Source organism: Euprymna scolopes, unplaced genomic scaffold (assembly GCF_053919585.1).
Source record: "Euprymna scolopes isolate OS-2025 unplaced genomic scaffold, ASM5391958v1 sca737, whole genome shotgun sequence".
In the NCBI taxonomy this organism is placed as follows: Eukaryota; Metazoa; Mollusca; class Cephalopoda; order Sepiida; family Sepiolidae; genus Euprymna; species Euprymna scolopes.
In genome coordinates this window covers 2,501-15,000 of record NW_027633810.1, presented here as the reverse complement: position 1 = coordinate 15,000, position 12,500 = coordinate 2,501, and the positions used below count along the sequence as shown (strand labels likewise).

At 60.7% G+C, this 12,500-nt stretch overlaps 2 non-coding genes and 1 pseudogene across 2 annotated transcripts in view; all 3 read left to right on the top strand.

Annotated features, from left to right (window-relative positions):
- Window positions 1–5,591: 5,591 nt before the first annotated feature.
- LOC145276139 (small subunit ribosomal RNA) lies at window positions 5,592–7,963 on the top strand (annotated as a pseudogene).
- Window positions 7,964–8,358: 395 nt separating this feature from the next.
- LOC145276134 (5.8S ribosomal RNA) lies at window positions 8,359–8,516 on the top strand. Its single transcript, XR_013867850.1, has one exon. It is a non-coding gene; the product is annotated as a 5.8S ribosomal RNA (ribosomal RNA).
- Window positions 8,517–9,111: 595 nt separating this feature from the next.
- The window catches only part of LOC145276135 (large subunit ribosomal RNA), a 5,723-nt gene continuing 2,334 nt past the window's right edge, over window positions 9,112–12,500 (top strand). The window contains exon 1 of the ribosomal RNA XR_013867851.1: window positions 9,112–12,500. This exon is cut by the window's right edge and continues 2,334 nt beyond it. This is a non-coding gene — a ribosomal RNA (large subunit ribosomal RNA).

Below are 12,500 nucleotides of genomic sequence, written 5' to 3'. Positions count from 1 at the left end.
AGCAAGTTTGACTGACGCCTACCGACACCGGTCAGGTCGGCGAGGCTCCCGGCGGCCCCGAGCGGGACCACAGGTTGCGGAAGGCGTCCAAGTGAGCGGCGGCGAGAGGCGGAGGCCCCCGGGGTCGACTCCGCGGCCCCCGGGTCGGTGTGCGGGCCTCCAGAGCTCGATAAAGTAGTGGTGTCGCTAGCGGTCGAGAAGGCACTTTTCGACGCCTACTGCCACCCCCACATGGCGGTAGGCGCAAAACTGGAAAATCGCCGACCAGAAATGTCGCTTCGTATAATCGACGTTTTTTTTGACCACCATTTTCAGGTGTCGGAGGTGGGTCTGGACGAATACCAACACCATTTCTGGGGTTTCACAACCGCCCGGCTTCTCCGACATATGTTGGAAAGGAGTAGCGATCGAGCGACGGGGGCTGTCGGTAGGCGGCCGCGGGTTGCATGTGTGCCCGGGACAGCACCCCCATCCAACTAAGGGGTGTCCCCCGGGGGCCAGGGGGACCTCGTCCAGGTCGGCCGGGCGCTTCCAGACGCCTACCGACACCGGTCAGGTCGGCGAGGCTCCCGGCGGCCCCGAGCGGGACCACAGGTTGCGGAAGGCGTCCAAGTGAGCGGCGGCGAGAGGCGGAGGCCCCCGGGGTCGACTCCGCGGCCCCCGGGTCGGTGTGCGGGCCTCCAGAGCTCGATAAAGTAGTGGTGTCGCTAGCGGTCGAGAAGGCACTTTTCGACGCCTACTGCCACCCCCACATGGCGGTAGGCGCAAAACTGGAAAATCGCCGACCAGAAATGTCGCTTCGTATAATCGACGTTTTTTTTGACCACCATTTTCAGGTGTCGGAGGTGGGTCTGGACGAATACCAACACCATTTCTGGGGTTTCACAACCGCCCGGCTTCTCCGACATATGTTGGAAAGGAGTAGCGATCGAGCGACGGGGGCTGTCGGTAGGCGGCCGCGGGTTGCATGTGTGCCCGGGACAGCACCCCCATCCAACTAAGGGGTGTCCCCCGGGGGCCAGGGGGACCTCGTCCAGGTCGGCCGGGCGCTTCCAGACGCCTACCGACACCGGTCAGGTCGGCGAGGCTCCCGGCGGCCCCGAGCGGGACCACAGGTTGCGGAAGGCGTCCAAGTGAGCGGCGGCGAGAGGCGGAGGCCCCCGGGGTCGACTCCGCGGCCCCCGGGTCGGTGTGCGGGCCTCCAGAGCTCGATAAAGTAGTGGTGTCGCTAGCGGTCGAGAAGGCACTTTTCGACGCCTACTGCCACCCCCACATGGCGGTAGGCGCAAAACTGGAAAATCGCCGACCAGAAATGTCGCTTCGTATAATCGACGTTTTTTTTGACCACCATTTTCAGGTGTCGGAGGTGGGTCTGGACGAATACCAACACCATTTCTGGGGTTTCACAACCGCCCGGCTTCTCCGACATATGTTGGAAAGGAGTAGCGATCGAGCGACGGGGGCTGTCGGTAGGCGGCCGCGGGTTGCATGTGTGCCCGGGACAGCACCCCCATCCAACTAAGGGGTGTCCCCCGGGGGCCAGGGGGACCTCGTCCAGGTCGGCCGGGCGCTTCCAGACGCCTACCGACACCGGTCAGGTCGGCGAGGCTCCCGGCGGCCCCGAGCGGGACCACAGGTTGCGGAAGGCGTCCAAGTGAGCGGCGGCGAGAGGCGGAGGCCCCCGGGGTCGACTCCGCGGCCCCCGGGTCGGTGTGCGGGCCTCCAGAGCTCGATAAAGTAGTGGTGTCGCTAGCGGTCGAGAAGGCACTTTTCGACGCCTACTGCCACCCCCACATGGCGGTAGGCGCAAAACTGGAAAATCGCCGACCAGAAATGTCGCTTCGTATAATCGACGTTTTTTTTGACCACCATTTTCAGGTGTCGGAGGTGGGTCTGGACGAATACCAACACCATTTCTGGGGTTTCACAACCGCCCGGCTTCTCCGACATATGTTGGAAAGGAGTAGCGATCGAGCGACGGGGGCTGTCGGTAGGCGGCCGCGGGTTGCATGTGTGCCCGGGACAGCACCCCCATCCAACTAAGGGGTGTCCCCCGGGGGCCAGGGGGACCTCGTCCAGGTCGGCCGGGCGCTTCCAGACGCCTACCGACACCGGTCAGGTCGGCGAGGCTCCCGGCGGCCCCGAGCGGGACCACAGGTTGCGGAAGGCGTCCAAGTGAGCGGCGGCGAGAGGCGGAGGCCCCCGGGGTCGACTCCGCGGCCCCCGGGTCGGTGTGCGGGCCTCCAGAGCTCGATAAAGTAGTGGTGTCGCTAGCGGTCGAGAAGGCACTTTTCGACGCCTACTGCCACCCCCACATGGCGGTAGGCGCAAAACTGGAAAATCGCCGACCAGAAATGTCGCTTCGTATAATCGACGTTTTTTTTGACCACCATTTTCAGGTGTCGGAGGTGGGTCTGGACGAATACCAACACCATTTCTGGGGTTTCACAACCGCCCGGCTTCTCCGACATATGTTGGAAAGGAGTAGCGATCGAGCGACGGGGGCTGTCGGTAGGCGGCCGCGGGTTGCATGTGTGCCCGGGACAGCACCCCCATCCAACTAAGGGGTGTCCCCCGGGGGCCAGGGGGACCTCGTCCAGGTCGGCCGGGCGCTTCCAGACGCCTACCGACACCGGTCAGGTCGGCGAGGCTCCCGGCGGCCCCGAGCGGGACCACAGGTTGCGGAAGGCGTCCAAGTGAGCGGCGGCGAGAGGCGGAGGCCCCCGGGGTCGACTCCGCGGCCCCCGGGTCGGTGTGCGGGCCTCCAGAGCTCGATAAAGTAGTGGTGTCGCTAGCGGTCGAGAAGGCACTTTTCGACGCCTACTGCCACCCCCACATGGCGGTAGGTGTAAAATCGGAATAGACCGGACCAGGAATGTCGAGGGGGAAAAAAATGACAAAGTCCTGGTGTGCCTAGCCTACGAGAAGGCACTTTGCGACGCCTACCGACATCCCCATGTGGCAGTAGGCGTAAAACTGGAAAATCGCCGACCAGAAATGTCGCTTCGTATAATCGACGTTTTTTTTGACCACCATTTTCAGGTGTCGGAGGTGGGTCTGGACAAATACCAACACCATTTCTGGGGTTTTCCAGTTTGAAAGTTTTATAAAACATGTTCGGTAGGAAGCACACTTTGGTGTGTCGGTTCGTCGGAGCAGCGACTCTTTGCCTCGTGGTGGTCCGGAACGTCTCTACGGGCTTGTCGCAAAGGCGTCAGAAAGTGGCATCTCCGCCGCCTAGGGCTGTCACCGTTATCGCTGTCGCCCCGCGCTCCAACTTGTTTTGATCCGCCGCCTTCGTTCCTGCCAACCGTGCGCCCGCTCATCGTCGTTAGGTTATAATACGTGGTACGTGTGTGTGCTTCTCCGTGGACCTAGGGCTGCTCGACGTGTCGAACGATATGTTGGAACAACTAACGGCTCCTTTTCCTGGTTCCATAGTCGTCGTGGTACCCGCGTCGTCAGCCATATCTATGTCCACCATGTTTAGCCGATACGTTTGCTGCAGCTTCTGCTTCCGCCTCAGCGTTCGCCGCTCTCAGCCGCCGCTGTTGTTGCTGCCGTTCTGCCATTCAACCACTACCTGCGAATCTTTCGATGATCGGCCGAACGACCCATCGCTGTGCGACCGATAAATCCTCCGGATTAGGGAGAAACGCCGCCGCTCTCTGCCGCCGTCGAACGGAAAAACGTACATTGTAACGAACGAACGAACGAACGAACGAACGAATTAACGAACGAGCGAACAAACAAACAAAAATAGCCGCGGGGGATGCACTATGTAGATCCTGATCCCCTTGTAACCATACGTACGTTGTTCGATGCTCTCCCGTCCTGGAAGTCGCCGCAGCAAACAGGAGGATGAGCAGCAGCAGGCGCCGCCGCCGTAACCGCCGCCTGCCTGCCGCCTCCTACTCCTGTCAGCGTCCGATCTCACAGCCGTGTGAACGTTCGCTGACACCCGATTTCTTTCCGTCTGGCAAAACCTTGGACGTCCCGCTCGCGGTACACGTGCTGCAGCGACTTCTCGTCCGACAACGCATAAGCGTCGACGTCTGCCGCCGCATCTTCTGATACGTGGACGGTGATAGCGCTAGTCCCTTCTTGCGCCACCTCCACCTTTGTTAGCGCCAAAGAAGATCGATCGAGCAGTCGTGGTCGCAGTCGATTAACCCGTTTTCACCGTCCGCAGTTCCCAAGCCGCCGATCAAGTCGTTGCTCTTCTTGTTCGTTCTTCCCATACCGTCGATTTGCACGGCTGCCGGATGAGCCATCCTCTGTCCGGCGAAGCGCTCACGTCAGTGATCGATACTTGCACCGACAGTCCTCCCGCTCGCGACTCGGTGCTCGAATCGGACTCGTTCGTTTTTATCTCGATGCGATTGTGAAAAGGGGGACCGGTCGTCAATGTCGTGTGTGTCGACGATGTTGTTCGCCCGGTCCGCCGCGTTGTTGTCGTTTTTTTTTTTTTTTTTTTTCCCCTAACGTTCGCCGTCGCACGGACGAAAGGGTGAGAAAAAAAAAAAGCTCGAAAAAGCCGCCCAAAAAAATCGGACCGAGGAGCCGCTTGCGAGAACGCGCCATGTGCACGTTGTCTCTCCTCGGTTTTCCGAGCACGAACACGACGCCGGTCGGTCGGTCGGTCGACGAAGGCGACGACGAAGGTGACGGGAAAATTTACGCCGCCGCTGCCCTGGTCCAGCTCCTCCCCGATGACGGCTGTGATGTTGACGTTGACGTTGGCGACGACGACGACGACGACGGAGACGACGACGACGACGAGACGGCATCGATGGCGACCACGATGACGACGACCTCGACGAGTTCAGTCTGCACCTTGACCTCCGATGTCCGTGTGCACTGCCGTCGTGCTGTTTGTCGTTTGTCGTATGTATCGCTGTCAAGGGTGCCGTTGTCGTTGTTGTTGTCGACGTTGTTGCTTGCTCTCTCGTCTCGGTCGGTTGGTACGTTGATGACGACGACGACGACGAAGACGACGACGACGACGACGAGACGGCATCGATGGCGACCACGATGACGACGACCTCGACGATTCCAGTCTGCACCTTGACCTCCGATGTCCGTGTGCACTGCCGTCGTGCTGTTTGTCGTTTGTCGTATGTATCGCTGTCAAGGGTGCCGTTGTCGATGTTGTTGTTGTCGACGCTGTCGTCTGTTCTCTCTTCTCGGCCGGCTGTGACGTGGACGTTGACGACGACGACGACGAGACGGAATCGATGGCGACCACGATGACGACGACCTCGGCGAGTTCAGTCTGCACCTTGACCCTCGATGTCCGTGTGCACTGCCGTCGTGCTGCTTGTCGTTTGTCGTATGTATCGCTGTCAAGGGTGCCGTTGTCGTTGTTGTTGTCGACGTTGGTCGCTTTCGTTCTTTGAGTCTCGGTCTCGGTCCAAGTCAGGGGAGAAACAAAAAAGAGGCCATCAGCGCGGGCAGCGCGCTTCTACTGACGGCGAACCTCCTCGAAAAACAAATAAACACGTGCCCGTCGTTGTAGTTGTCTGTCTTATGTCGGTCGGTCGGTCGGTCGGTCTGTCGTTCTGTCGAAACAAAGTCCCAAATTCCAACGATACCTGGTTGATCCTGCCAGTAGTCATATGCTTGTCTCAAAGCTTAAGCCATGCAAGTGTAAGTTCACGCCACGCATTAGAACGGGCGAAACCGCGAATGGCTCAGGAACCGGACCTAATCCTCGGGACCGTATTCCTCCTCGGAGGCGATGGATAACTGTGGCAATTCTAGAGCTAATACATGTGACACAGGCCGCGATCGGTCGGCGCGCCGTCGTCGCCACGCCTCGCGCGCTGGCACCCGCGTCGGCCGTTCCGGGTCGCGGCGCTACATATTAGACTGAGACCGATGCGCGTCATTCCGTCCTCCCGTCGTCGGCGTTCCCGCTCGCGGGTCCGTTCGGTGGCGGGGCTCATAGGGCGGCGCGCTCCGCTTTGGTGACTCTGGATAACTCACTGGTCGATCGCACGAGCTTTCACGCCCGGCGACGGGTCTCTCGAGGGTCCGCCCTATCAACTGTCGACGGTCGGTTAAGTGCCTACCGTGGTTACTACGGGTAACGGGGAATCGGGGTTCGATTCCGGAGAGGGAGCATGCGAAACGGCTACCACATCCAAGGAAGGCAGCAGGCGCGCAAATTACCCACTCCCGGCACGGGGAGGTAGTGACGAAAAATAACGACGCGGGACTCTGTCGAGGCCCCGCGATCGGAATGAGTACACTTCAAATCCGTTAACGAGGACCAACCGGAGGGCAAGTCTGGTGCCAGCAGCCGCGGTAATTCCAGCTCCGGTAGCGTATATTAAAGTTGTTGCGGTTAAAAAGCTCGTAGTCCGAACTCGGGTTCGTGGTCGCGCAAGCGGCCCCGGGGCGGCGGCGCCATCGTCCGTCGTTGACTTTGGTCGTCCGTTCGCATTCCCGGCCCTTTCCGCCGGTGTCAACCGCTAGCATACCCGCCACGCGGTCCTGCCGGCGAGGTGGACGAGGAGGTCGTGATCGGGATCCGGGAAAAAAAAAAACAAGTGGTCGTCGGTTCGGTTCCGGGAGTAGTCTAACGGGGGGGTGCTACGTGTGTGTGTTTGGGTGTGTTCATTCGCATCCCCGCACTCTGACCCCCGCGCTTCTCTCCCTCTCCCTTTCCGCGCGTTCCTCTTTTTTTTTGAACCCCCCGGTCCGCTCCGAGTCCCTGCTTCGTGTCTTGTCTGCGCGCGTGTTGCGGTCGGCGGTTTCTCCTCCAAGGGTGCTCTTAACCGAGTGTCCGCGGCGGCCGGTACGTTCACTTTGAAAAAATTAGAGTGCTCAGAGCGGGCTGTTCAAGCTTGCATACGATAAGCATGGAATGATGGAAGAGGGCCTCGTCTACGTCTGTCGGTCTCCGTCTACGGCGAGGCAATGATCGAAGGGAGCGGTCGGGGCCACTCGTATTGCGACGTTAGAGGTGAAATTCTTGGATCGTCGCAAGACGAACTGCAGCGATGGCGTGTGGCAAGCACGTTTTCCTCGATCAAGAGCGAAAGTCGGAGGTTCGAAGACGATCAGATACCGTCGTAGTTCCGACCGTAAACGATGCCGACCGGCGATCCGCCGGCGTTCGCTTCCATGACCCGGCGGGTAGCCTGCGGGAAACCAGAGTTCGGTTCCGGGGGGAGTATGGTTGCAAAGCTGAAACTTAAAGGAATTGACGGAAGGGCACCACCAGGAGTGGAGCCTGCGGCTTAATTTGACTCAACACGGGAAAACTCACCCGGTCCGGACACCGGTAGGATTGACAGATCGATAGCTCTTTCTCGATTCGGTGGGTGGTGGTGCATGGCCGTTCTTAGTTGGTGGAGCGATCCGTCTGGTTGATTCCGATAACGAACGAGACTCCGGCCTGCTAACTAGTGCGCCGATGTCAGTGATTTTTACGGCGGGCTCGGCGTCCTCCGTGGCGCTCGGGTCCGGGTCGGTTTTCTCACGCACTTCTTAGAGGGACGGGTGGCAGAAAGCCACACGAGGCGGAGCGATAACAGGTCTGTGATGCCCTTAGATGTCCGGGGCCGCACGCGCGCTACACTGGAGGTATCAGCGGGGACTTCGCCCCGGCCCGAGAGGGTTGGGAAACCTCTGAACCACCTCCCGTGATAGGGATCGGGGCCTGTAACCAACCCCGTGAACGAGGAATTCCCGGTAGGCGCGGGTCAACAGCCCGCGTCGATCACGTCCCTGCCCTTTGTACACACCGCCCGTCGCTACTACCGATCGAACGGTCCGGTGAGGTCCTCGGATCTGGCCGACGACGCCGCCGGGCAGTGCGCGACGTGTCCGTCACGACACTCGTGCATCTACGCCTCGGCGTTCGATGCCTGGAGAAGACGACCGAACCCGATCGTTTAGAGGAAGTAAAAGTCGTAACAAGGTTTCCGTAGGTGAACCTGCGGAAGGATCATTACCGTTTTCCCGTTCGAGACTGGTTTGTTGTTTTCCGGCCTACCTCCTCTGTCTGTCGGCGTCAACGCCTCGAATGCGCGCAAACAAACCTATAAAAGGCGGAGCGAGAGATAGATTTGTGGTGACGCGGAGGTTTTTAAAGCCCCAGCTCTTCTTGCTTGCTTCCGCGTCTTACCACCTGTTTGTTTTTTCGCCCACCGCAAGTGATGGCCGCTTCTTCTTTGCCTTGTCGCCGCTTTATCGTTTTTTGTTTTTTTTGCAGCCGCTGTGCCACCGCCGCTAGCTAAAAACAAACTACTCGCGACATTGCAATGCCGTCACGCCTCCTCGCACAGACCTCCTCGCACACTACTAAATCTATATAAACAAAAACTAATATAAAAAACCCAAGTGCTGAACCCTGGACGGGGGATCACTCGGCTCGTCCGTCGATGAAGAGCGCGGCCAGCCGCGAGAACTGATGCGAATTGCAGGACTCAGTGAACATCGACACCTCGAACGCACATTGCGGCCCCGAGATCCCTTGTCTCGGGGCCACGTCCGGTCGAGAGGCGGAACGTTACATGTCTTTCTCCGTTAACGAAACGACATCTTGCCGTCCCCGTGCCCGCCCGGTCCTCGGCACGGTGGTAACCGGGACGTCGCAGGAGCGAGTGACGAGGGGGAAGAAAAATAAAAAAAGAATTGACTCCTTTCAATGTCTTTTTTTTTTTTAAAACCCTCTCCGGCCTCCTCCTTCGTCTCCCGCTGGCAGACCGCGGAGTCTTTTCCCTTTTCGACCGCGTGAAGAAACACTGTGGAGGAGGAGCAGGAGGAGTCTGTCCGAAAGCAGCCGAAGGGAGAACAAAACAAAAAAAAAAGCACCGACCTAACCGACTGCCGACGTAAGCGCCGCCTGCTCGTCTCGCTCTCTGCCTCATGAAGGTGTCTCTCAGCGACGCCTCGAGCAGCGCGACGAGCACGGCCGTCGCACCGTAAAAAGGTGGCCGCGTCGTAGGCAACGTCGGATGGGGAGGACCCACGCTTTTTTTTTAATTGTTGGCTTCTTCATTTTCGGTCGGACGGGCGCTATATCGGCCAGCCGTCGTCACACGGAGGGTACCGATCGAGATTCCTCTCCTCCAAACACCACACTCTACTAAAAACCGCCGCCCTCGGCTCGGACGAGACGACCCGCTGAACTTAAGCATATCGCTAAGCGGAGGAAAAGAAACCAACCGGGATTCCCTTAGTAACGGCGAGTGAACCGGGAGAAGCCCAACGCCGAATCCCGTCGCAAGTTAAAGGCTTCGGGACGTGTGGCGCATGGGTCGAAGGCAGCCGTTCGTTTTCGTCTCGCATAGTTCGGAGTTCCCTCGATCGGGGCCGCCCGCGGCGGGTGCCAGGCCCATTCGGTGCGGACGGCGAGCGACGGCCTTCGATCCGAGAGTCGGGTTGCTTGGGAACGCAGCCCAAATCGGGTGGTAAGCTCCATCCAAGGCTAAATACCGGGACGAGTCCGATAGTCGACAAGTACCGTGAGGGAAAGTTGAAAAGAACTTTGGAGAGAGAGTTCAAGAGAACGTGAAACCGCCCAGGGGTAAACGGGTGGGACCGCTCACCGCGATCGCGGGGGGACTCAGTCCGGTGCTGCCTAGGCTCGAGCCCAAACTCGATGTGTGTTCTTGAAAGAGAGGCCGTCGCGGCACAGGTCGTCGTTCGTCGTGTCCGCGGGGAACTCGTTCTCCGCGGGCCAGCTTTTGTGCCCGCGTCGCCGACGAAGGAGACGGGCCGCGTGGATAGCGGGAAGGGAAACGTGGTGACGACCGCGGCGTCGGTAGGTGGCTGCGTCGGTTGGCTGCGACGGAGGGGACTCGTCCTCTCGATCGCTGCTGCCGCCGGGCCCTAACCCGCCGCATCCGTCGCCGCCGCTTCTTCTTTCCTCCTGCTCCCTCCGCGCGCGACTCCGCTGCACCCGTCCCCTTCTCATCGCTCGGCGTAATCATGGCGCGGGCGCTTCGGCGCGACCTCCGCGCGGCCGGCACCGGACGCACTTCCCCTCCGGTCCGTCGTCGCGACCCGTTCCCGGCGTGCAGGTCGAACACGCGGGTTTTTTTCCGTAGGCGGCAGGCGTTTCATCACCCTGAAAACCCCCGTCTTCCCACCTTGTGAAGTCGGGGGCCACCGGCCGTCGGGCCCGCGAACGTAACTGCCCCTTTCTGCCGGGAACGGAGGAAATCTGACACGATCCGTTACACGTGGCGAGCCGGTCCGTTTTGATCCCGCCGGAAGTCGCGTGCGGGCGACGCACTCTGTGTGTCGCTCCTTAGGCGCCCCACCGTCTCGGGCGCGTGCGCGATGAGAGGCGGGATAGGACTGGCGCGGCCTCGCCGTCACGCACCTCGCCGACGTTTCGGGTTCTTGTCGGGGGCAACCCCGCCCGCGCCCGTTTCCGTTTCCGGAGAGGTCGCTCGGCGACGCTTTTTTACTCGAGCCGCCCGCCACCCCGGGTCAGCGACGTGCATCGGCAACCCACCCGACCCGTCTTGAAACACGGACCGAGGAGTCCTGGCCGTTCGCGAGTCGTAGGGGCCACCTCTGACTAACCCCGAAGGCGAAGCGAAAGCGAGAGAGCGTGTAGGAGGGCGTCGATCGGGAGAGGTGTCGTGGCAAAGTCGTCCGGGGGTCGTCGGGGGGTGTCGTCGGTCTCGTGCCGTCGTCTTCTCCTCGCCTCACCCGCCTCCGAGCCGTGCCCGATCCCGCCGGCGCGGCGTTTTCGGCCTTCCGCCGTCGCTGCTGCGGTGCCCGCAACTTTTCCTTTTTTCTCTCTTCCCGAGAGAGATAGGAGAGGGAAGGCTCGTGGCTGACGTGCGGTTGTTTTTCCCTCCTCCCCGAGAGGGGACCGGCGCATCTTCCAAAAAGGGGAATTGCCGGGCGCCAGCTTCCATATCCTCCTTCCGCCCATCGGTGAGATCCCGCGGCTTGAACTAGTCCTATTTTGTCGTCGAGTTTAGGCGCTGCGCGCGGGCGCATCACCCCCGGGTCGGTTTCCCCTTTTTCCGAGTACGACTCGGCCGACTCTGGCGTAGCGAGCGACCAGGGACCCGAAAGATGGCGATCCACGCCCGGTCGGGATGAAGCCAGAGGAAACTCTGGTGGAAGTCCGAAGCGCCTCTGACGTGCAAATCGATCGTCGGAACCGGGTGTAGGGGCGAAAGACCAATCGAGCCGTCTAGTAGCTGGTTCCCTCCGAAGTTTCCCTCAGGATAGCTGGCGCTCGATCGTCGCAATTCCATCCGGTAAAGCGAACGATTGGAGGCCCCGGGGCCGTTCACGGCCTCGACCTACTCTCGAACTCGGAACGGGTGGAACGGGCCGACTCTCCCGAACGACGGAGCCGACCCATCCGGCCGCCGCCGCCAGCACGCTTCGCTGGGCGGTTGGTCACCTCGAATGCGAGTGCCAAGTGGGCCACTTTTGGTAAGCAGAACTGGCGCTGTGGGATGAACCAAACGTCCGGCTAAGGTGCCTAACGCGACGCCCATGAGATCCCCGAAAGGGTGTCGGTCGATATAGACAGCAGGACGGTGGCCACGGAAGTCGGAATCCGCTAAGGAGTGTGTAACAACTCACCTGCCGAATCGACCGGCCCCGAAAATGGATGGCGCTGGAGCGACGGACCGATGCCGGACCGTCGCGGCGAGGAGCGATGAACTTTCGCGCCGAAACGATGCCGCGACGAGTAGGAGGGCGCCGCGGCGAGCACGGAAGCCTAGGGCGCGAGCCCGGGTGGAGCCGACCGCGGGTGCAGATCTCGGTGGTAGTAGCAAATATTCGAACGAGACCTTCGAAGACCGAAGTGGAGAAGGGTTCCGTGCCAACGGCGGTCGAGCACGGGTCAGTCGGTCCTAAGACGCGGGCGAAAGTCTTCCCGAAAGGCGCCGGATCCGTTATGAAAGTGAAAGGAAAGCGAATCGAATCGAATCGAATCAAAAGCCCAAACAAAAAAAAAGCGGCCGGCCTCCCGTCGAAAGGGAATCGGGTTAATATTCCCGAACCCGGACTCGGAGAGGGCCCGGGGGTGGCGACGCTGTCGGCAGCGATGTCGGCGGCGCCCGTCGCTTCCCGGGCGAAACCGCGGTGACGCAAGCGAGCCCGGAGACGTCGCCGGGAGCCCCGGGAAGAGTTCTCTCTTCTTCGTAAAGGACCATGTCCGTGGAATCGGCTCGTCCGGAGATACGGAAAAGGTACCTGTAGAGCGCCGCGGCTCGGGCGGCGTCCGGTGCGCTTTCGGCGGCCCTGGAAAATCCGGGTCCGGTTTTCGCAGCTCTCGAGTCGGTCCGTACCCACCATCCGCAGCAGGTCTCCAAGGTGTACAGCCTCTCGTCGATGGCATCAATGTAGGTAAGGGAAGTCGGCAAAATGGATCCGTACCTTCGGAAGAAGGATTGGCTCCGAGGACCGGGTCGGTCGGGCCGTGCCCGCGCGAAGCGAGGAACCGGTACGGGGCTGTAGCGTTCGCTCCGTTCGCGCTTTGCGGCGAAGGCATAGGGGCCGCG